General features: G+C 45.8%; 1 protein-coding gene across 3 annotated transcripts in view; it reads left to right on the top strand.

The window, feature by feature from the left end:
* The first annotated feature begins 8,731 nt into the window (after window positions 1–8,731).
* SLC7A1 (solute carrier family 7 member 1) overlaps window positions 8,732–22,543 on the top strand; it is a 44,302-nt gene continuing 30,490 nt past the window's right edge. Inside the window, exon 1 of one of the 3 annotated variants that reach the window (XM_028726411.2) lies at window positions 8,732–9,245. The gene's annotated coding sequence lies outside the window, so the exon portion shown is untranslated. Of the gene's footprint in view, window positions 9,246–9,494; window positions 9,613–11,028; window positions 11,081–22,543 lie in introns of those variants that run through there. The other 2 variants (XM_028726413.2, XM_077927108.1) reach the window with 2 other exon arrangements.

The following is a 22,543-nucleotide window of genomic DNA, read 5'->3' as shown; positions in this document are numbered from 1 at the left end:
TGCATTTATATGCAAGTTGTTCATATGTTGCGAGTTTGTATAAGTCTTCAATCCATTCATAGAAGGGAGCCACATTTTTATTTTTCCAATTCATCAGAATCAGTCTTTTTGCTGTGGTAAGGGCACAGAGAGTCCACTCATGTTGTCCTTTCATAAGGTTCCATGGGTATATAATTCAAGAGGATATTTTGCTCTGTAAATGCAAGGTTGTTCCGTACTGTTCTGTTGATGGTTTTGGTTACCTTATTTATGCCAAAAATCTTTCCAAATAGGACAATGGGGGAAAAAAATACATTTTAGAGAAGCATTATACACCTAGCTTTACCCCAAAACCAACTCAGCAGAAAGTTTTAAAACGAGCCCAGGAAGTGATGTATCACGCGGTTCCTTCCTGCGGAATTGTCCTGGCGAAAAGATGGTTCTCCCTGCCCCATTCAAGATCTGGTAAGGATGGGCAGGAGTCCTGCCCGCTCCTGAGAACAGCATGCAGAGGGAGGAAGGAGAAGGCCATTGCATCTGGCAAGCACAAATGCTAGTGCTGACATAATGATTGCCCTAGAGCAATGTTAAATCCTACCCCCAAAGTATGGTACGCGCAGAAATGTTAATTCAGGGGTCGGCAAACTAAGGCCCACGAGCCGGATCAGGCCCAATTGCCTTCAGGATCTGGCTCATGGACTGTTTGTGGATTGGTGTGGGGATTCTGTTCATTCGGGCTGCGCCATTTTTTCTACGCCATTCCATTTCCCTCCCTCTCCCTCACACATACACCGCGGTGGTGCCTCCTCCCTCCCTCCCTCCTCCTGGCTTCTCCCTGCCTTGCCTAGAGGAGGAAGGGGGCTGGGCTGAGCTGGCTGAGCACCATTTTAAGCAGCCCCTCTCTGGAGCCAGCCCTTTCACGTCGCTCATCTCCCCCTCCCCCCGCCGCCCTGGTGCTCCTGTGAGCCAGAGTGGAGCAGATGAGCTCGCTCTGCCTACCCACAAGAAGCAGCAGCGGCAGCGGTGGCAGCCACAGGGAAGGTAAGCATAGCGGCTGGGGAGGAGGACTACTTGCCCCCTCTTCTTCCAGTTCCCCTCCCCCTGGTGCCGCTTCTCTGGCCCGCCACAAGGTCTGAGGGACAGTGGACCGCAAGGCCGTCTTTAGCAGATGTGGCGCTGGGGTGCCAATATCCACACAGTGCCTCAGAATTACCATGGATAGTGTTGGAATGGCCGTAGCTGTGCACTGCCAGCCATCCGGTGGGGGGGGCGCAACTCTCCCCCATGCTGCTGTGGGAGAGCGATCCCCGCAGAGGCTTGGGAGTGAAGTTGCGCCCCTGCCAAGCCTCCTCAGGAGGAGGGCGATCTCCGCAGAGGATTGGGAGGGAAGCTGCATGCCCACCAGCCTTATGGTTGATGGGGCACAGCTGCCGGGCTTGCAGGGAAAAGGGAGGCCGCCGGCAAAGCTCCCACTTGCTGGGGCGTGCCTGAGAGGCCAGTGGCCTGGCACAACGCACCAATAAGCCCTATGGGAAAGACAGCTCTGGTGGACCGGCCCATGGCTAAAAAAATATGCCGACCCCTGTGTTAATTAAGCGATTAATTAATTAACCCTGTCATATGACTTAGCACTACTCTCTGTTTTGCCAGCTAGGATATTCCTTTACTGATGCCACTGCTACCCACAAGAGAACACTTCAGTGCCCTGACAGGTACAACTTTTTCTCTGTGCAGAGGAGGGCAACCAAGATCATCAAGGGTCTGGAAACAACAACAACAACAACAACAACAACAACAACAACAACAACAACAACAATTTATACCCTGCCTATCTGGCTGGGTTTCCCCAGCTACTCTGGGCGGCTCTCAACAGAATATTAAAAACACAATAAAACATCAAACATTCAAAACTTCCCTAAACAGGGCTGCCTTCAGATGTCAGGTAGTTGTTTATCTCTTTGACATCTGATGGGAGGGCGTTCCACAGGGCAGGCGCCACTACCGAGAAGGCCCTCTGCCTGGTTCCCTGCAACCTCACTTCTTACAGTGAGGGAATCGCCAGAAGGCTCTCGAAGATGGACCTCAGTGTCCTGGGCTGAACAATGCAAGTGGAGATGCTTGTTCAGGTATATTGGGCCGAGACTCAACATTCGGGGAAAACTTTCTGACAGTAAGAGCTGCTTGGCAGAGGAACAGACTGCCACAAGAGGTGGTGGACTCTCCTTCCTTGGAGGATTTTAAGCAGAAGCTGAATAACCATCTGCCATGGATGCTTTAGCTGAGATTCCTGCATTGCAAGGGGTTGGACTAGATGGCCCCTGGGTCCCTTCCAAATCTAAGATTCTATGATTCTATATTGCATCACTTCCTGGGGGCATTTAAAAACAATTTTATTTATTATTTGCAAAATCTGGTTGGCTTTAAAAAAATTATTACAATATTAGAATTTTCGCAATTAAATAGACAAATCTACACGCCCACCAACAGAACAACACGGAGCTGATTTTGTCAACACATCAAACCAGTATGGGAAGGAATCAGGCTGATCATCCATCCATTCTTCCTTGCCGTCAGTGAGCCATGGAGTGGCTGCAGTTATAGTGCTCAAGAAACTCTTTAGATACCCTTTTGATGCTCCAAAACAATGTTAGGTCAAGAAGGCACCATAAAAGTGAGGCGAGGCGAAGCTCTTGAAGCTGTTCAGAATGCCAGGGCAGACTGTTTTCTCCACCCACCCCCTTTGAAGGGAGGCCCCAAGGCTGACATCAGCAGTGGGCCGTGCCAGGTGTCAGTGCTGACCTTGATGTTTTTCCAAGCCAACAATGGACATACTTACTTCCCCCCTTCCACCCTCCTTCAGTATTTTGTTCTTACAGCCCTTTCCAATTGGTTGATCGTGACAAACATTCCGCAGTGGCCGGGCTGGCCACACACTCAGACTTGTAGCAAGCCGGGGTCAAGGTCACTACTGACGCACACAAGTGTACAGTGGAGAAGGGGGAACATAAAACGTTAGATTGTACATTGCATACTTGTGGGGCAGCTGAATCAGGTTAGAAAAGGGCCCTGCATGCAACAAGGAGGCTATCTCTTACAGAAGCGAAGTTAAAGAGAGCTCCATAAATACTGGATTGGCTTCTATTTGCTATGGAGGATCTAGAAGTGAGAGCATCTGGGTGAAGGTAGGGGTGTTACACAGAAATAGCTAAGAGAGGTGTTAAAAAACGACAATGAAGACAACAAAAATTGGGGGCAGACCCACACCATACATTTAAAGCACATGGCCTCCTCTAAAGATTCCTGGGGACTTTAGTTTCTTTCTGCCCCCAGAGCTCCAATTATCAGCACCTTTGACAAACTACAGTTCCCTGGCTTCATTTGGAGGAAGTGATGTGCTTTAAATGTGTGCTGAATATGCTTGTTGGTCACAAGGAAAGGAGTGTGTTGTGCAAGTTCCACTTTACTTGAGAAAAAAAAGAGCCAGCTATTAAACTGAGAGCTGACAGCTTTCCATCTCCTACCTTTCTGTAACGCTTTACTTCTAAAAGATAATGACTGTAATGATAGTTCTATTTCTGTGGAGAAGGAAGGCTTTTTGATGTGGGAGCGTGGGCGCAACTCCCTCCCCCCATCCTTTCCACATATATATTTGATGTATACATGATTCATTTGAAGTTGTATAATGTAATCCCTCAGAAACTGACAAAAGTCAATCACTCCAAACCTTGCAGAATCAGGCATGCTTTTATTATTAGCTTAACAATTATGGAGAGAATTGGTTTAACTTTGGCAGTCTCCACAACGTATAGCGATAATAGTTCAAGGGGCCATCCATGGAAAACACGAATTTCTCTAAACGGTGCTCCATCAGCAAACAGCAAGGCCTTCCTGATGTTTCAGGATAAAAGAAAAATTAACTAATCCTGAAACCAGGTGGAAACCGCATGCAATTAAATGTAAGTCCGATAGCCAGGGTGCTGTGATCCAACTGTTTGCATTCAGATAAAGTTTCTGATGCACACCTGAAACTCTCCTTTGAGTTTTACAGTCGTATACAGTATAGAAGAGCCCCAGCTGTGTATCTGAGCACACCTGAGGCTCTGGAGTTTCAAGCCTTTTTGAATCTGAATTAGCTATTTCACAGTGGGCAGATCAGCTGGGCAGCTTCTCAAAACCACTATTTTTCAAGGGGGGTGGGAAAGAGAATCAAAAAGTCTTTTTCATTTGTAACAGTGTTTAAAATGATAAAAACACGCATAGCTCCACCAGTATTTTCCAGCAAAACTGTAATGAGTTTCTGAAATGCAGGTAGGCGTTTCAATCAAAAGTTAGTACATTCTAAGTGGAAGAAACATTTCTGTTACTTGTGTCTTAATCTCTTCTCATTGCAACTGAAAAAGGGCTATGGGAAAAGTGATATAATAAATAAGAAGGGCAAGTGGGAAAGAAATGACTTGTAAAAGAATGTAAATCGCACCGGGTTGTTCCTTTTTTCACTCTGAGCTGGTCCGATGAGATTGCAGATTAAGAAAAGGGTGTGCTATGTGGTGTATTCAAAATAAATTAAAGTTCTACATTAATCTAAGCATATTATATTTTTTCTCTTAGCCTGCCTTAGGCGATTAAGAATATATTAACTTTTGGATTAACAACAATAAGACTTTTTAAGGGCACAGGCAAAAATGTATAAAATGCAGTCCATATTTACATTGCTCGAAATGGAAGCAGACTTTGTTATTTACTAACAGGGTTCGGCGACAGTATCTCCAATGGCAGACGATGATAATGGGAGCTGTACTCCCAACAGCATGAGGAAAGCCATGGTTAGCATTGTTCTAGGTAACTTGCAACCCTCTAGTTACTGTTGGACTCCAAGTCCCATCTTCCACTGTGGCCAATGGGTAGAGATAATGGGAGCTGTAGTCCAACAACATCTGGAAGGCCGCAGCTTCCCTACCCCTGGCTTATGTTAATGTTGAGAAATGTGGTTATAAATTCAATGTGTAGCCACTCTGGGAAGATATGTAAGCTCCCTGGGCTTATGGACAGTGCAAATTTAAACTGATTAAAACATTCCATCTTCCCAGGGAACCCTGAGAATCCTAGACCAAGGATCTCGAACAGAAGTTTTCTGCAACTCACCAACTGCAATTCTCCTCCTCCTCCTCCTCTTCTTTTTTTTTGGGGGGGGGGGGGGAGGAAAAACCATGACAGTTAAAGTGGTATAAGGTTGATGGACATTTCTGGTGTACTATTTCTCCCTTGTTTTTTTCATTACGATTTGTGGAAATACATGCATAGATTATTGCATAGATTGGTAGTTGTATGTTTACATTTTTGAAAAGAACAATAACAAGAACCATTTATTTTTAATCCCACTTTAGCCACAAAGCAGGTTTTACATTAGTAGCAACCTTATAAAAAACAAATACCGGTACTCAAAAAAAGAAAGAGAAACTTATTTTACAATATTTTGTAAAAACAGCAAAAAATAATAATGGTATATTGAAGACTAAGGATGAAAGCCTATGACTTACACATGGAAACCAAGCCCATTGAAATTGGTGGGATCTACTGTTGAGAAACATGCACTGGACTGGACAGCATTGCATGTTTACAGTGGTAAACATGCTTACTTGGAAGTAGAGCTTTTTGAACTTCTTAAGACTTTCAACTAAGGCGGCTCAGAATTAGAAGTGTCATTGTCATTTGTGAAATTGATGCCTGCTTTTTAAAAGACTCACGCAACTTGGGCCCCCCAGATTTTTTTGAACTGCAGGTCCAATCACCACCAACAATTGGCCATGATGGCTGGGGATTATATGGGTTGTGATAACACTTGAGGACCCAAGGTTGGGGAAATCTACGCTAAAGGGTGCAATTACCCTTGCAGCACACAGTAATCTTGAAGATCAGCTGAAGAATAGCTATTCTAATATATCCATTTAAAGCATTTTATCCTCCATAAAAGGCGTTCCAGAGCAGCTTGCGTAAGATCAATAAAGACAGTCTCTTCCTGCAAGCTGTTTCAGGCAGATTCCATAAAACCACAATGACTCATGACTCAGGTAGCAGTCCCAACCCCCTAAGTAGGAGTAAGCCCCATTGAATTCAACAGAACTTACGGTACTTATAAATAGAAATTGATTGTACTGTTAAATCAGGTAGAGACCAATTTTAGTGACAAGTTACATGTTTTAATTAGACCCTCAGTGTTACATTTGAATTGTTAGGTGGCTCCATCTGTCAATTTTTGATTTCTAATAATGCAAATAATTTATTAAATGTCTTTACCACCCTCCATCTGAGGATCACAGCATAGTTTACAATAGAAAAACACAAAAATACATACCATAACAAACATAAACAATGCTCCTCCCCTACAGTTTAAAAGGCTATATGTTATTTAATTAGCCAAAGACCTGGGAGAAGAGGAAGATTTTTGCCTAGTGAGCCTCCTTGGGGAGAGCATCCCCAGTGCCGGATTTACATATAAGCTAAAGAAGCTATAGCTTCGGGCCCCACTCTCTTGGCCCCCCCCCCCCCAAAAAAAATTAAATGAAAAAACCTGGATGCACATTTCCAAAATATAAGATAAAAAACAAATAAAACCTACATACAGCAAGTGTTTGGTGGTGTGTAGGCTCCTATGATGTAAGCCATGGTAAGTAAATTACCATATAGCATATATTCAGCACAAAAAACAGTGCCAATTTGTCATTGACAAAGGACAGCTGGACATATAAAGGGTCCCATTACCTTCAGTAGCTTAAAGGTAAAGGGACCCCTGACCATTAGGTCCAGTCGCAAACGACTCTGGGGTTGTGGCGCTCATCTCGCTTTATTGGCCGAGGGAGCCGGCGTACAGCTTCCAGGTCATGTGGCCAGCATGACTTAGCCGCTTCTGGTGAAACCAGAGCAGCACACGGAAACACCATTTACCTTCCCACCAGAGCGGTACCTATTTATCTACTTGCACTTTGGCATGCTTTCGAACTGCTAGATTGGCAGGAGCAGGGACCGAGCAACCGGAGCTCACCCCATTGCGGGGATTCGAACCGCCGACCTTCTGATCAGCAAGCCCTAGGCTCTGTGATTTAGCTTAGGGCCTCATCAAACCTAAATCTGGCCCTGAGCATCCCACAAGTGGGGAGTCACTGCAAAAAAGGGTTCAGGTCGGTTCATATGGGGAGAGGTGTTCCTTAGATTGCAGACTCTTCAAGTGTCCCTATTTTTCCTGGGACAGTCCCGGATTTATAGAAGCTGCCCCTGTTTCTGATCTGATCCCAGAATGTCCCGCTTTCCCTTGGACGTCCCTATTTTCACCGAAGAAACGTTGGAGAGTATGAGACTGTAGATCGCTTCATCAGATGCATGTAGTGTTATTCTGAGTTGCTGGTGCGTACATATATGTGCATGTGCTTGTCTATTTTGATATACATATCTATGTGGTTCCGGTTGGGCAAAGAATTGTAAAGGAGCAAGAAGAAAACGAAATACCAAAAATCCACATTGTTAGCAGCGGCTATTCACAAAGCAAACAAAAACAGCATTAGACGGCACAGACCCGTCCAGGCTGAACACCCCAAATAAGCAAGCCTAGTGTGGCATGCAGCGGCGTAGCGTGGGTTATCAGCACCCGGGGCAAGGCAAGTAATTTGCGCCCCCTAACCCGGGGCAAGGCAAGTAATTTGCGCCCCCTAACCCGGGGCAAGGCAAGTACAGTAATTTACTCTCCCAAGCAGCAGCAGCGAGGCTTCTCTTTCCCCCGCGCTCTCCTGGAGCTGCCTCTTTTCTTTCCTTTTTCCCCTTTCTCCAAGGCTTTTCGCTTTCTCTCCTAAATTGATTCCTCCTCCACACCGCGGCGTTTCCTGGCTGCTCCCCCCCTCCCCCCTCTCTCCTCCTCGCTCTGCTTGCCTTTCCCTGCCCTGCCTGAGGGCGCCCTGAGGAGACTCCGCTCTCCTTTTTGACCAGGCGAGGTGGAAAAAAGGGGGGAAAGTCTCTTCCCACCCCCTCGCCAGACTCCCGGCTCGGCTCACTACCCAGGCGGCCAGTGGAGAGAGTCTTGAGCCGCTTAATTCCCAGCAAGGAATTAGCAGGCTCGCTCCACCTCCTCCTCCTCCCGACTTTGCTGCTGCTGCTGCTGCGCGATTTTTTTCCTCTACCGACGGCACGCTGTTCCTTGGAGAGGTTCCCTCTTCCTCGAGGGGGGCCGGCCAAACGCGCCCCCCAAAATGTTGCGCCCGGTGCGGCCGGCACCCCTGGCACCCCCCACGCTACGCCACTGGTGGCATGCCATTGCCCATTGCTGTCTTCCTGCCTTGACGAACGCAAAGCAGAGGCGGCTTGGGCCGGGGTCCGTCCCCACGAACGTCCCCTCTCTCCCCCCGCCCTCTCGTGCCCCCTCGCGCTCTTTCTCTACAGCTGCCCCCTCCTTCCCTCCCCTTATCTCTCGGAGCCCTTCCAGTGACGCGGGAGATAATGACACACACGCGGTGACGCTTTGAACTTGCCTCCTCCTCCTCGCCCGGGGCGGGGGAGGAAAGGTAAGCTGCGTGCGTGTGGCGGGGGAGTGGAGGGTACAGCCAGACGGAGAGAGGAAGGAAGCCGAGACGCAGCTGGCGCGCTTCACAGCCCTGCCCTCGGAACACACCCTTTGGGCGGGAATGCTGAGTGTGGAGCGGGAGAGGCGCGCGCGCGCTCAGCCTCCTGGGACGCGCCTAGCGGTGCCCCGGGCGCCTTGGGCTACTGCGCCTGGCTTGACCGCCTCAGCCCGCGGACGCTCCTGTCGTCGTCGTCCCTCAATGCCCTTCTCTTCAGACGGCAGCGGCGCGCCCGCTTCCCGCTCGGCGGCGTCCTCCCTGCCTCCCTCCCTCCCTATAATAAAACCGCCGGAGGGAGTGGAGAAAGGGCGAAGGCGGCGACGCCGGCCGCGAGCCGCTCGGAGTCCCTCCCCTCTGCGCCTTATTCCCCGCCCTCGTCGCCTGCGGCTGCCTCCATTCACTACCGAGGAGGAGGAGCCGCCTCGACGCGTAGAGACGAGACCGCCTTGCTATGCAGCCAGCCCTGCCAGTTCCAGCCGTCGCCACCGGCAGCACCTTTTCGGCCCGCTCCTGAGATCGCGGCAGCCGGCGAGCGCGCAACTCGGCTTCACGCGCCATTCCTCGGCCGCCGCCACCGCTGCCGCGCGCTCCTTCTCTCTCCCTTTTCCACCAGCTGCTCCTGCTGTCACCGTTTCACCAGGAACTTGACCGGGCACAGGCGGGGTGAGTAACCGGGGTGACCCCCAGGCAGCGGTTTCTTCCCCAGCGCCTCTGCCCTTTCTTTCTCCTCCAGCCTCTATACATGCAGAGTTGGCTAGATCGCCTTGCTAGGATGCCTCTTTGAGCGGGAGAGTTGGAAGGCTCATCCGGAGAGGTGGGGAATCGGGGGGCGGGGGAAGCCCCGAGAACACGCGGGTCTGGCTCGCCCACATCTCTTTTTCTGAGCGAGATCGCGCTGCCTGGCTGGCTGGCTTTTCCGCCCGGCCCGGCCGCCTTCTCACTGAGCGAACATGTGCTCCGGACCTCAGCCACATGCTACGCGAGGAATCCATTTTGCGAGCAGCGTGGTGCATGATGCAATATTTATAGTGTAAGTCACGGCGTAGAGGAAGTCGGAAGGGACGCCCTGCCTAGGTAGATCGAATCGGGGATCATGCGGCTGGGCTGGGGGTGTTCAGATCGCCTTTTCGTTTCTCTCCCCCCCCCCCCGCAATTCCACCATCCCCTTTCCACATTGCGATTTCCACAGGGTGGGCAAACTCTCCCCTTCCCCAACTGCGCACCGCAGGGATATGATGGGCTGATCTAATTTGGCTTTGGGAATGAAAGGCGTCCTGCCTTAAATGGCGCTTTTTTTGGTTCACACGTGTGTGTGTGTGTGTGTGTGTGTGTGTGTGTTGTTGCGGGAGGGGCGAGACATTACTACAGTGCATTTCCGTCTTTGGTCTTAAGTGTTTATGGAGGGGACTGCCCCAGGACTACAGTATTAGCATCTCTCATACTTTGGCTCGAGATATCCTTCTGATGCAATTCACCTACGGATTACGTTAGAAGTAGTGAGCCAGTTATTTACGGTAAAGAACCTTCTTGGCCTTCCTTGCCAATAATAGCAACGGAGCAGAGAGGCAGGGCTAAATAAATCCAAGGCATAAGATGTGTAGGAACTGCTGCTCAGACTCATGTGCTGAATTCTCTGCTTTTAGGTATCTGTTCTTCCATTTTTTGGGGTGTGTAATCAGATATTCCTCCTAGGTGCTAGATTCCTTGCTGCTTTTAAAGAAACCTATAAACTAGAACACAAGCAGTTGTAATGAAGCCCAGATAAGGCAAGACAGAATGCTTGTGTTTGCCCAGCATTTAAAGCCATAAAGTCGGTTTCAGTGACTTTCTCTTGCCTACTGCCTCTAAACTGCAGTGGAAATTTTGAATGTGATTTGGAATGCACGGATCCAGTTTGTTTGCTTAAGTTTCTAAGGGAAATTGCTGCTGTTAGGGGCAGGAAATCACATTAGGATAGTATCAAGGGATTGTTAATCACCCTTGATGTCTGATGGCTTTTTAAGCTAGCTGTTGTTGCCAGTTACTATAGTGGAAATATGCCACATTATTTTTAAGAGTGAATGTACTGTACTTTCAAGAATCATGGTTGCTCTAACATAAAAGGAACAAGCCCTCAACAAATCCCTTCTAAACTCTTTGGCAGGTTTGCACTAACAGGGTGTCATTTGAAAGCCAATACTTAAGCAACTTTCATTTTTGCAAAGTTACTTATGGTGCTTGGATTCAAATTCTGAAGTATTGCAAGTAACCCATAGCGCTCTACTGCCAGACCAAAAGCTGCCTAGATAATCTGATACCCAAGCTGCAACACCGCTAAACCAGTGGAAGCCAGAGGAGAACTTTGCCTCACAGTTACTTCTAAGCGGCTGGATGATACTCTTGGCTTGTGGGAATTGGGTCATAAGGGTATAAGCAGCCCACGTCATCAGAATATTGCCCTTTCTAGGTCAGGATTGCATATCAGAAACCCAGTGTGACTCTTCAGGTCTTCAACAAGGGTATGTTATATTCTGCAATTTCCTTTATACTGAAAATTCTGGGGAATGACGGTACCGTGTCCGCTATGAAAAGCACATCCTCCTTTTTTGTTTGTATCTTGATATCATTGTGTATCTTTTAAGTTGTCCAGTTTTTAAAACAGACTTGTTTTCATTTACAGGTATTCTAGGTGGTGTTTTTTTTTTAAAAAAATTTGACACATTAACTTGCGTTGAGTTTGCTTTGCAATAAAAGCTCTCTGAAGCAATGTTTAAAGTTGTTCCTCTTCTTGGTTTGCTGCTAAACTTTGCATGCTTTGTTGAAGCCAGAGTCACTGGATACAAATAACAAAGCAGTGCTAGCGTTTGGAATGTTTTAGTAACAGGTATCCAAAGTTTCACATACATGCTTGGCCTGGTCAACATTCCTTCTCCTTTGGCCACAGTGAACTGGTTGGGTTGTAACATTGCCATAGCCTTGTTTTGTGAGAACAAGCCTTATGTTTATGTTCTTCCTCCTTCCTCCAGTGTGGTCACGAAGAAGAGATCAGAAGCTTTTCATGTTTAGATGCAATTTAGCATTGTGTCTGAACCTGACAAACTTCACAATGATTGGACACAATTACAGATTACAATTTCTAGTTAATCAGGAACGGAAATCTTAAATCTCCTTTCTTCATCTGTGTGTGATGGGGTGTAGGGGGGTTCATACAAGCCCAAGGCATGTAACAACAAACCATAGTTTCTTAAATCTGTACCATGCCCACAATATTAGCTGGTACCAAAATTTCGCAACTCCTGGAATGACCTCACCTGATGCTGAGATAATAAATAAAAGCAGTGTTAAGTGTGTGAACTGCTTCAAATTAATGAAAGCTTCCCTCCTTTTTATTACTTCTGCAATTATGATTCTTTTTATAATGATTATAAAATAATTATGGTGTAATTATATGAGAACAGCTTTGTTTCCACTTGCCTTTTGAGACATTTTGCCTGCAGATGCTTTCTTAGGAACCAATTCAAACAATGTTTTCTCACTCATTAGAATAATCTGTTCAGATGAGCAACATAGCACATGAGCTACTAGGTTGTGGGGCTCACAGGAGTATCTGAAATCTCCAGTATTCATTTCAGAATGTAAGGCGATTCATGCGTTACGATGGTCACACACAAATGGGGCTGTTCACCATGCCTGTCAGCTGTGTTTTTGCCTGAGGAGCAACTGGCCTCAGGTGTGTTTCGTTGCTTTGATGTTGGCATGGGTCTTCTAAAACTGCTCCAAGGAAGAAGGTGTGGGGGAACTAAAACAAGAAGATATGATAAAATAGGAAATCTTGATGAGGCATTCTGGCAGGAAATGCGCATCAACCTATACAGTGTTGGGACATGCAATAACCCTTTCAGTCTAGTTATGTCTTTGTTTGCTGAGAATTAACAGTGACCAGGTATACGGAGAATGTAGTTTTGGCTCTCTTCCTAATTAGCTGATTAGCCTTCTGTGAAAGTGACTCTTTCCCTACTCTGCTTACTTGTCTCATTAACTCTTCCTGCGTCAGTGCAGCCTGTTGGAACTCTGGGTCCTGTCCTGCCTTTACAGTGACCTCCCAATTCAGCCTTTAATTTTCTTTTCTTTCATGCTTTTGTTTGGGTTTGTTTTCCTTCCCATTATAGCGTTTCAGCTGTTGGAAACAAACTTGGTGATAGGTAAAGGATTAAAAGAGAGAGTCTGCATCTCACTGCCACTTACTATTATGCCAGCATGCATAAGGATGTAGGAAGCTGGTGCACACTGAGGCAGATGGTGGGTCTAGCTAGCCTGGGATTGTCTACACTAGCCTTCCCCAAACTGGTGCCCTCCAGATGTTTCGGACTACAACTCCCATCAGCCTCATCCAGCAGGCTAGTCTATACTGATGGGCAGCTGGGTTCCAGGCAGGTGTCTTTCCTAGCCCTGTGTAGATGAACTTAGGACATTCTGCATGCAACTTATGTGCTCTACAGTTGAACTATGGGCCTGCCTATAAATATCTACGTGTTGATGCAGAGCCAGCCCAGGGTGCTTTGCTGCTTGAGGCAACCCTGCTGCTGGTGCCCAACAGTGCCTCCACCACGGATGTGCCCTACTGCTCTTGTGCAGTGCCACAAGCTAGGTTGGCAATTGGCTCCTTAAACCAAGGTTACAGTTGCCAGAATGAAATGCCTCATTTTGGGGCCAGAGGGCTCGAAAGTCATATTTTTTAATACGACTTTTGAGTTCCTGAAATTCATTCTGATTGTGCAGATAAAATATAACGGATAGCATTCTGAAGGATGTGTTGTTAGTGTGTGAAAACAGCCAAGATCCAAGGATCCCTAGGCATGTTCTCCAGATGGGGGAGATGGCAGGCACCATCTTGACGCCTGGGCATTTTCACTTGCTCACAAGTGGCCAACAGCTAGGTGCAAAATGCACCTGATGAATTTTGAACACTGTTCCTGTGGGCATGGCCTGCCGCTCCCATTCCCCCTCCTTCTCGGGTGCACCCCACTGCTACCATGGCGTGTGAGGGGGCGACAGCAAAGTTGAGTGGCGCGTTCCTTGGGTCCAGATCTGCTGCCAGAGTCAACCATGTTGCCTCGCTTTATGGCCCTGTGTTAATACCTGGTTTCAAACTGGAGACCTTTTGTGTGTTAGAAAACACAGCAAGGTCAACAGATGCAAATACATTTTTCTGTAGAACCTTGTTTTCTCTGTAACCAGTAAATCGGGAACCTTATTAGTGGGGAGCTAAAGCTAGTGGGGCTGGGAGATTCTTGCAGGAAAACAGCCACATTTGGAATGACTTAAGGAGGGTTGCATACGGCGCTGCGATGCATAGGTAAGAGTTTGTATTTTATGCAGAGATTTAGTTGCTTTGTGCTGGGGGTGACTTACTTGAAACAGCTTGCTTCAGTCTAGGCACTTGTCTTCACTGGGAAGCATTTTGCCGCAAGCCAAAGTTTGTTTGGTGGGATCACTGCATTTGTACAAATACAGATAAGCGCAGTCTTCTCCTTTCTCAAACAGTTGAACTTGCAACTGGTGACCTTTTAGGTAAAGATCCTCTCATTTTCTGCTGGGAGAAGAGCAGCATTCTTGAGAATCCTCAGTCCTTGATACCTGAGTTGTGAAAGTCCTTGCTTGGGCAATACGTGCTCCATCCCCTTTGAGTAAGTGCAGTAAAACTTGCTTTAAGAATAGTGAAAAGGCAGATCTCACATAATTTCTACCATGGATCTAAGGAAGGGGTGGAGAACCTTTTCTGGCTGGTGGGCCAGATACTTTTCTCCACCCCCTGGTGGAACCACCCACCTGTCAATCAGCTGACATCACACTTTGAAGTCCTGATTGTCAGCAGCCTCCACTCTCCTATTTTGAGCTTCTAGGCTTGGTGCCTTGAGATCTGCAGGGAATGCCCTGCTCACAGCCTCTCCCTACCCCACACCCCCAATCTTTTTCTTTGGACTTTGGGGAGTTGAATATTATCTGTTGACCAACAGTCAGTAACCTGACTGGGGGGGGGAATGTACTAATTGCATTATTTGTCATAGCAGCAACCAATAATATTAATTGCCTATTGGAGAAATAATAAGATAATACTGTATCCAAAGCTAATCCGTTAAAACAATCCAACAGCCAAGATAAAACACATTTTTTATTTGTAGGAGCAGCTGCAGGCTAACAGTGCAGTACCACCTAACAGCTCAGTTGCCCAGAAATACCTTTTATCATTTTGCTTAAAGAAGGGTTTTTGCAGCTTCTGTAGTCTTGCTCTGTATTTAGCATTGGGCTCCTGAGACTTCAGAGGCATTTCTCGTTTTCTGTTCCGACAGCATAATCGCTGTTGCTTACCAGGATATAGTGGTGAGGAGGTTGGGGCTGTGTGAGATTGGCTCCACCGGTGCACTTGCAGAGCTCTGAACTCGCCACACCCCACCCATTTAGCTGTACTACCCCAACCTCCTCACTGCCTGGTCCTTTTAAGCAGTAGTGATACTGCAGTTGGGAGGGTGGCAGTGCAGCATTTTGCCAGTTGCTCCAGATGATAACAGGGCCGTAGCCTTTCTAATGCTAGCAGGTGGAGAGCGCTTTCCTAGCACTGCCAAAGTGACTCTGCATGTCGCAATATCTTCTGCAGTTAAAGGAGTGGCACTTTTTAAGCATTGGAAGTGAAAGGGAGACAAGCAGTTGTAGCCTATATACTATGTCTCTGATCAAAACACAGCTCTGAGTTACAGATTGTACACATGTCCCGCATCTCGGCAGGAAGGGTGCTTTCTCCCTGGATCAGTACAAAAGTTACATTTCTAGATCTCTAAACTGCCTCAAAGGGCTTGTGGCTCTCCGAATTTCTTCCAGTGGCTTTCGAAGTCTTTCAGAGCAGATGCTTGGCTAGCTTCTGCTGCCAACTTCCAGCAGCTCCATTGGAGCCACACTTGTTGATTTTCAATAGACAGCAAGCCTGCTCAAGATGGTTTTCCTATATCGGCAAAAGCACAATAAAGGAAATAATGGACAGGAAGATTTCTCAGAGAGAAATGCATCACTTAAAGCAGTAGTGCAGCTTTTACATATGTGGAAGGGTTGTAGCTCAGTAACTGCACTGCATGCAAAATCCCCTAGGCCTAGGCTTAATCCTGGACATCTGAAAACCCTGAAGAGCTGCTGTCTGTTAGTGCAGGCAATATTAAGCTACTGCTCTGACAGCAGCCTCCTATGTTTGTATGACTTCACAGACAATTTCAGTCTGCCATGTGTCACCATCTGGTTCTTAGTACTCCTATTGTTTGTTATCAAAAGTTATTGATACACAGGAAAATAATGCTATCTTCTCCATTGCAGGAGGAGCTTTAACAAAAACTGGTTGTTCCTTAGGTAGTACTGTCAAACAAACACAGTGTCCTGGGTAAAGTACTTTTGTTTGGATAATGCATGAGGTCCAAGGAATACGAAGTTTCAAAGCAAATGCAAAACAGTGCGATGCATGACTTAAGAAACCGTCTTTGATTATAAACGTGTTCATGCAAGTGACTTGTAACGCAGGCAGGCATGAACGCATGTGGTTGTAGGATAAAAGATTTAAAATCATAGCAAGAGCAAGCCAATTTATAATCTTCCAGGACGGAATAAATCAAAAAACAAACATTGGAGTTCATTGTTTTGAATTTGAAGATGTTAAAACGGAAGTAGGACATTTAGTAGAACTAATTTAAGGCTGCAGCCCTAAGAATGTAAAAAGATGCAAAGGCATCTAATAGAGCATCCTAAGTGGCTGATCAGATACCTATGGGAAGCCAGCATGCAGAACATGAACACAGTAGCATTCTCATCTTTCCCAGCACCTGGTGTTCATCCTGTGCTCCATGAATGTGTCTACCCCTCCTTAAATTAAAACTGTCATAAGTTGGTGCTGTCACTACATTTTGTGGTAGCAAATTCCACTGTTTCACTATGCATTACTATTACAGTACTATTTTACATGTTCTGAATCTTCTGAGATTCAGCTTGAGACAGAAAGAAAAACCTTCTTTTTCTGCTTTTTCCACACTGTGCATAATTTGTGTGTGACAGCCCCACCCATCTTGATTTTAAACCAGGGAAAGGAAGTGGATATGGTCAGCAGGTTAGATCCAAAATTGCCCCATCCCCGCAGATCACTTTGAGCTCTCTTACCTGTCAGTCAATTTATTGTAATTGGTGTACAAATAATATTCACTAAAAACAAAATGATATGCAAAGAACCTTCCAAAGGTTAAGTTGATCACTGTGGAATTATCCTGTGGCACTACTACTTAAACAGCTTAGCTGTTTGCCTGTTGACTTCTGAGCCCAGTTCTAGGTTGGCATCTAAAGCCCTGAAGAACCTGAGACCCAAATGAAAGAGCACCTTTTCTTGTATCAACCTGCCTCTACATTACAACCAGTCAGTGAGGCTTTCTTTATAGTCCCTGTCCTGAATAAGTTGTCTGGTGTGAGATCCTTTGGCAGAGGCTTTTCAGTGGTGGCACCACAGCTGTGGAACCTTCTCCTCACTGAGCTGTTAATGTGGATTTTAAAAAATATTGTATATAAGGTATGTGATCCCCTGGATATGCTGATAGCCCAATGGATGCCCAATTGTGCAAAAATTAGGAGCATTTCCTCATTACTAGGAAACATAACAAAATTAGCTAAGAGAGGGGTGCTGCTGATAAATGCCTCCTGTTGGCTTGGTAGTATTGGTTGTGTGGCCTATCCATTCCAGTACCTTTTTAAGAGTTCTTGCAAGTACCTTTAAAAACATCCCTGTGGAATTTAGCCTCTTTTCCAGATGATTATTAGCCAGCCTAAGTTCTTCCAATATAACCCCATGTCTATTAAGCGCAGCACATTCTTTATAATCGTATTGTCCAGTAGAGCCCTGCCGGTTAAGTCAGCTTGCAGGAGATGCTTGTGGGACTTGCATTCTTGGTTTCCATGGCGATATTACAGCATGACCTGATACTTTTATGCTGCCGTGTCTCCCCCCCCCCCCCCCTCAAAACTCGGGCCTAGTTCTCTCTGAGGTAGTAAACCTTCATCTGGGCAATAACATTTCAAATGGCAGGGAGCCTTCATGAATGAACATTAACCTACACAATACTTTTCCTTTCCCCTATTTCTCTAGACATGCTATGTTTCTATGTGCCCATAAAAAAAAACCCCAACAATTCTGGAAGAACAGTCAAATGTTTGGATCCCACCAGCGTGTCTGAAGTGATGCAGACCAGGTTTAACACCTCAGTGGGAAGTAGGCCTCATTCTCTGCACCTTGGGGGTTTTGCCACAGTAAATGTTGGTTGCGTCGCCTTTTCTAAGTTTGCATTAAACTTCCCTTCTGTTAAGTGATGAGGTTCTGCAGTTTCCGTGGCAAGTGTGCTGTTTTCTTCTGGCGAGCATAATAAACCCCAGTTTCCCTCCTAACCTGGTGGTGGTGGCAGGAATCTTTGCCACAGTTATGTGGCACAGAGAGGGCCTAGGAGCCCTTGAGGAACTCTGCAGGTAAGCTGTGCCCCTATCTAGTGGGGAGGAAATCTAAAGTGCTGGCGGGTACAGAGACAAAACTGCTGGGTTGGGAGACTGTAAACCGTAAATCCTCCCTCCTCCTTCCAGAACAAGTGTTAGGAAACTGCCAAGCTCTATGTACATTGATCATGCTCTAGAAATATAAATTTATGTATTTAAAGAAGAGCGGGGGGAGCCGGAGAGAGAGAAACCTTGCATTTCCAAGGTTTTAAGAAGGAAAGTGAAAATTGCTAGGGTGTGGATACTTGTGTTTTATGTCCCTCTCTTGCACGCTCACAAATATATACACTCATTATGTCTAGAAAGCAGGATGCATAAGACCTTTGTTGTTAGAAGATCTGAACATTCCATTTTGACTGAGAATTCTTTCCACTTTTACCTAGCCTTCTGAATCAACCCCACAGATTGTGCCTGCCTTTTCTTTCTTTCTCTTTTAGAAAATTGCAGCCCACAAAGAAAATGAAACCACCTCCTATGCATTAAAGACAACAGCCTTATTCAGATGCACAATCGTCAGCTTATTTAGCTAAGAACGATATGCACCGTGTATCAAACGTGGCAGGGATTTTATTGAAAGTACACTTCCTTGAGATGGTGTAGATTAAAGACCACTTCCTTAAAAGGGTAACCTGGGAGTTATACAGCCAGTTTTAACTCTCTGCTCTTGCTTGGGGTCTCCACCTTTTAGATTTTCTTTATAACCCACAGAAGTGGTACAAATTAAGAGTCTCAGATTAAATTCCGAAACCATCTGTTCCAGAATGATCCCTCAGATTTCACTATAGGTTTAGAATGTGTAGCCTGAAGACACTAATCACTAAATATCGGAGATATGAATCGGTATTCTCAGTACTTGTTTTTTTCTGAGAGCCTCTTTATATAATGCATTTTTACACATGAAATGTGAAGGCGACAAACAGGTGTTTGAAAAAGTGTGTCCTCTGGGAATGTATCTTAGAGCTGGTATTGGCCGCAGGTCCCTGCTGAGTCTGCTAAACTTAAACTTGTTTTTCTTCATACAGAATAAATGGTAACTATCTGAAAGATGATAGTTAATTTGGTTAGTGTGTGGAGCTGATAACGCTCAATCCCTGTATGGGACAGCTGCATATTCCTGCATTGCAGGGGGTTGGACTAGATGATCCTCAGGGTCCCTTCCTACTCTGTGGTTCTGTGAATATACATTCCTAATTTTCTAGTAGAACGATTAGCTACCAGTGCACATTCAATTATGTATGAGTGAGGCAGCAGTTATGAGTCACTTTTTCAATAGATGATAATATTCCTTTCTGAGTCCAGCATTTTTAAAGCTTCAGTTCTTTTTTGTATAGGATTTGGAAATGTGATTTTAATATAGGAATATACTGCATATGATCATCTCCTTTGTGCAGGGACTTTTGAAGCCAGGATCTTGAGCATCTTCAGCAGATTAAAGCCACAAATCAGGTGTGGGGTAATTTTGGCCTGCCAGATCTTATGGGACTCCAACTCCCATCAGCCCCACCCAGTATTAACAATAGTCAGGGAAGATGGGATTTGTAGTCCAGCAACACCAGTAGCTCCATAGCCACATCAACTCTAATGTATATATTGTGAATGTAGCTTTTAGGTCCTGACCGTTGTGACCCTTTGTAGAACAGCATGGTGAATGTGCTTTTGCTCTTGTGAAAATTATGAAAGCTTGATTATAAGCAGTATTTCTCATATGGTTATTGAAGAATTCCCTCCCCCCATTCAATAATTTTAGCTGTTATGCAAGCGACGTAAGTTGTATTGCCTTTTCATTAATAGGTGTACATATATTGCAAGAGTCAGTACCCACTCTGGGCTCAATACCCACCCACTTTTTTAAAAAATAAAATTACTGACATTAGTGTCTGAAGGCGAATAAGTGTGTGGGTGATGCTGCCATGGCAATGCTTTCTATTGACAAGCTGTTCAGTTCTGATATTGTCACTTACTGAAATACCGTTAAAATGTAAGGTGCGTGGGTACATGTGCACAGCACACACACACACACACAGCCTGTCACTCAAGCCTATTTGCCAGCACTGCAGGAAAGAGGCATTCGGTGATGATGCAATTTGAGCGGTTTGTTGCAATCGCTGCAAAGCTGCTGGGGAGGTCCTGTTCAAAGAAGAATGTGGTCAGAATAGTTATAAATGGTTGGCTTAAACCTGAAGGGAGGGAAGGATGAATGCTGAGCATTCTAACTGGAGAGAGGGAGAGGCAAAAGATGCCCATAGGTATTGAAGAAAACAGTAGTATCTATTGTACGTACAGTGTCGTTCAGCATAGTGCAAGTACCTCAGGAAATGTGAAATACATATAAACAGAATGTTGTTCCCACAGGAAATTTACATCCTAGTGCATTTAAGCCAGCAGGACACTGCAGAGATAACGGTTCCTTGCTTCTGTTGGTTTCATGTAAATGTAAAAAAGGTTAAAGGTAAAGGGCCCCTTTGACGGTTAAGTCCAGTCAAAGGCGACTATGGGGTTGCAGCGTTCACCTCGCTTTCAGGCCTAGGGAACTGGTGTTTGTCCACAGACAGCTTTCCAGGTCATGTGACCAGCATGACTAAACCGCTTCTGGCGCAACGGAACACCGTGACGAAGCCAGAGCACACGGAAACGCTGTTTACCTTCCCGTCTCAGCAGTTCCTTTTTATCTATTTGCACTGGCATGCTTTTGAACTGCTAGGTTGGCAGGAGCTGGGACAGAGCAATGGGAGCTCACCTCGTTGTGCAGATTTGAGCTGCCGACCTTCTGATAGGCAAGCCCAAGAGGCTCAGTGGTTTAGACCACAGCGCCACCCGCACCCCCTGATGTATATGTATATATATGGCTGGCTGAAGCTATTCAACCCATACAGGTACATTCTGGTGATGAATATCACCAGATATTCATCTGGCTAGGCAGAACAGGCTGAGCTTGTAGCCGTGGGGGCATGTTAATGAGCCAATCAAATGTGCTTTCTGGATTCAATAAATGGATATGCTATATCTAATCTATATCTCTCTATCTATCTGGTTCACATGGTTGGAATATCTGACCCCTGCATATGCAGGAACAGCTTGTTTTAAATAAGCAGCATTTCAAAGTAACCCACTTCTTGAAAAAACAATTGCTTCCCCATTCTTGATTGTAAGAGGGGAGCATGCAGGGGGGAATTTCCTAGCTAGGAAAAAAGTTAGTCACCTCTTCACTGAGGAATCTACATTAAAGAAAAAAATCATTTATCTTTGTTGAAGGTCAGATTCCCTCCTGCAAAAAATATCTGCTGTTGCTAGAAAAGAAGATGAAAAGTTAGGATTTGTGCTTGTTTTGAATGAAGGAGTAATCAACAGGTCTCAAAGTCGTACGATGTCACTGGGACTCAGAACTGGCAGTCTAGCCTCACCCTTCCTGATTTCTCACAATTTGATGTCTGCATTTTTTAAAGGCACTAACATAACCCAAATTCTGCAAGAAGAAAAGCTTAATTAAATCCACATAGTTCCATATTAGCATTCTTCTACTAGACATGGGGAAGGCCAAAAGGCTATGCAGAGCACAGAAAAACCACTCTAGTCCTCTCTAGATCTTGCTCCTACTCTTCTTCTGCTTCTGAAAATTACTAGGCATTCAAACTTTTAGGCTGGAAGAGCAATTTAGACACCAGTGGGAAACCAGCAAGTAAGATGTGAGCTCCAGAACACTCTTCCCCTCCTGCAGTTTCTAGTGACTGGTACTCAGAAGCATACTGTCTCCCAATGTAATCCTTTGTCCAGGTAGCAGCTTTCTGCAGCTGGTTTGTGTGCGCACATAAGTTACAGAGCATTGCCTGACCCTAACTAAGCAAGATCATTTGTTTGAAGACAAGGACTGCAGTTCAGCACAGAGCTAGATGTGTTGGGTTGTGGGCTAAGTGCCCAGAACTTCCCAGAAGTGAGACTGGTTACTATTTGGCAAAAAAGCATGCTTCTCAATGTGACGGAAAGCAAAACATCAAATGCAGTTTTGTTTGAAAGCCATAAATTTTTCTCTTTCGTCACTGAGGCTGAATCCTGACAAGGCAGAGGTCCGGTGCCTGGGTGGTACTTGGGCCTGGGAATTGAATAGGCAACTTGTTCTGGATGGGGCTACATTCCCCCTGAAAGACCAGGTAGTTTAGTCAGGGGATACTCCTTGATCCAGCTTTGTCCCTGGAGGCCCAGGTGACCTTGAGTGGCATGGAGTAGCTATGGGTGTTGCTGGACAGAGATAGCCTAGCCATGGTGACTTATGCTCTGGTAACTTCATGTTTGGGTGATGCACTTTCTGCCTGTGAAAGTAATCTGGAAATTGGAGTTTGTGCAGAATGTGGCCTGGTTCAGTCCCTGGCATCTCCGGATGGGACTGGGGGCCCCAGAGAGCTACTGCCAGTCAGTGTAGGCAGTAC

Source organism: Podarcis muralis, chromosome 4 (assembly GCF_964188315.1).
Source record: "Podarcis muralis chromosome 4, rPodMur119.hap1.1, whole genome shotgun sequence".
Taxonomy (NCBI): domain Eukaryota; kingdom Metazoa; phylum Chordata; class Lepidosauria; order Squamata; family Lacertidae; genus Podarcis; species Podarcis muralis.
This window is presented reverse-complemented; position numbering and strand designations above follow the sequence as displayed.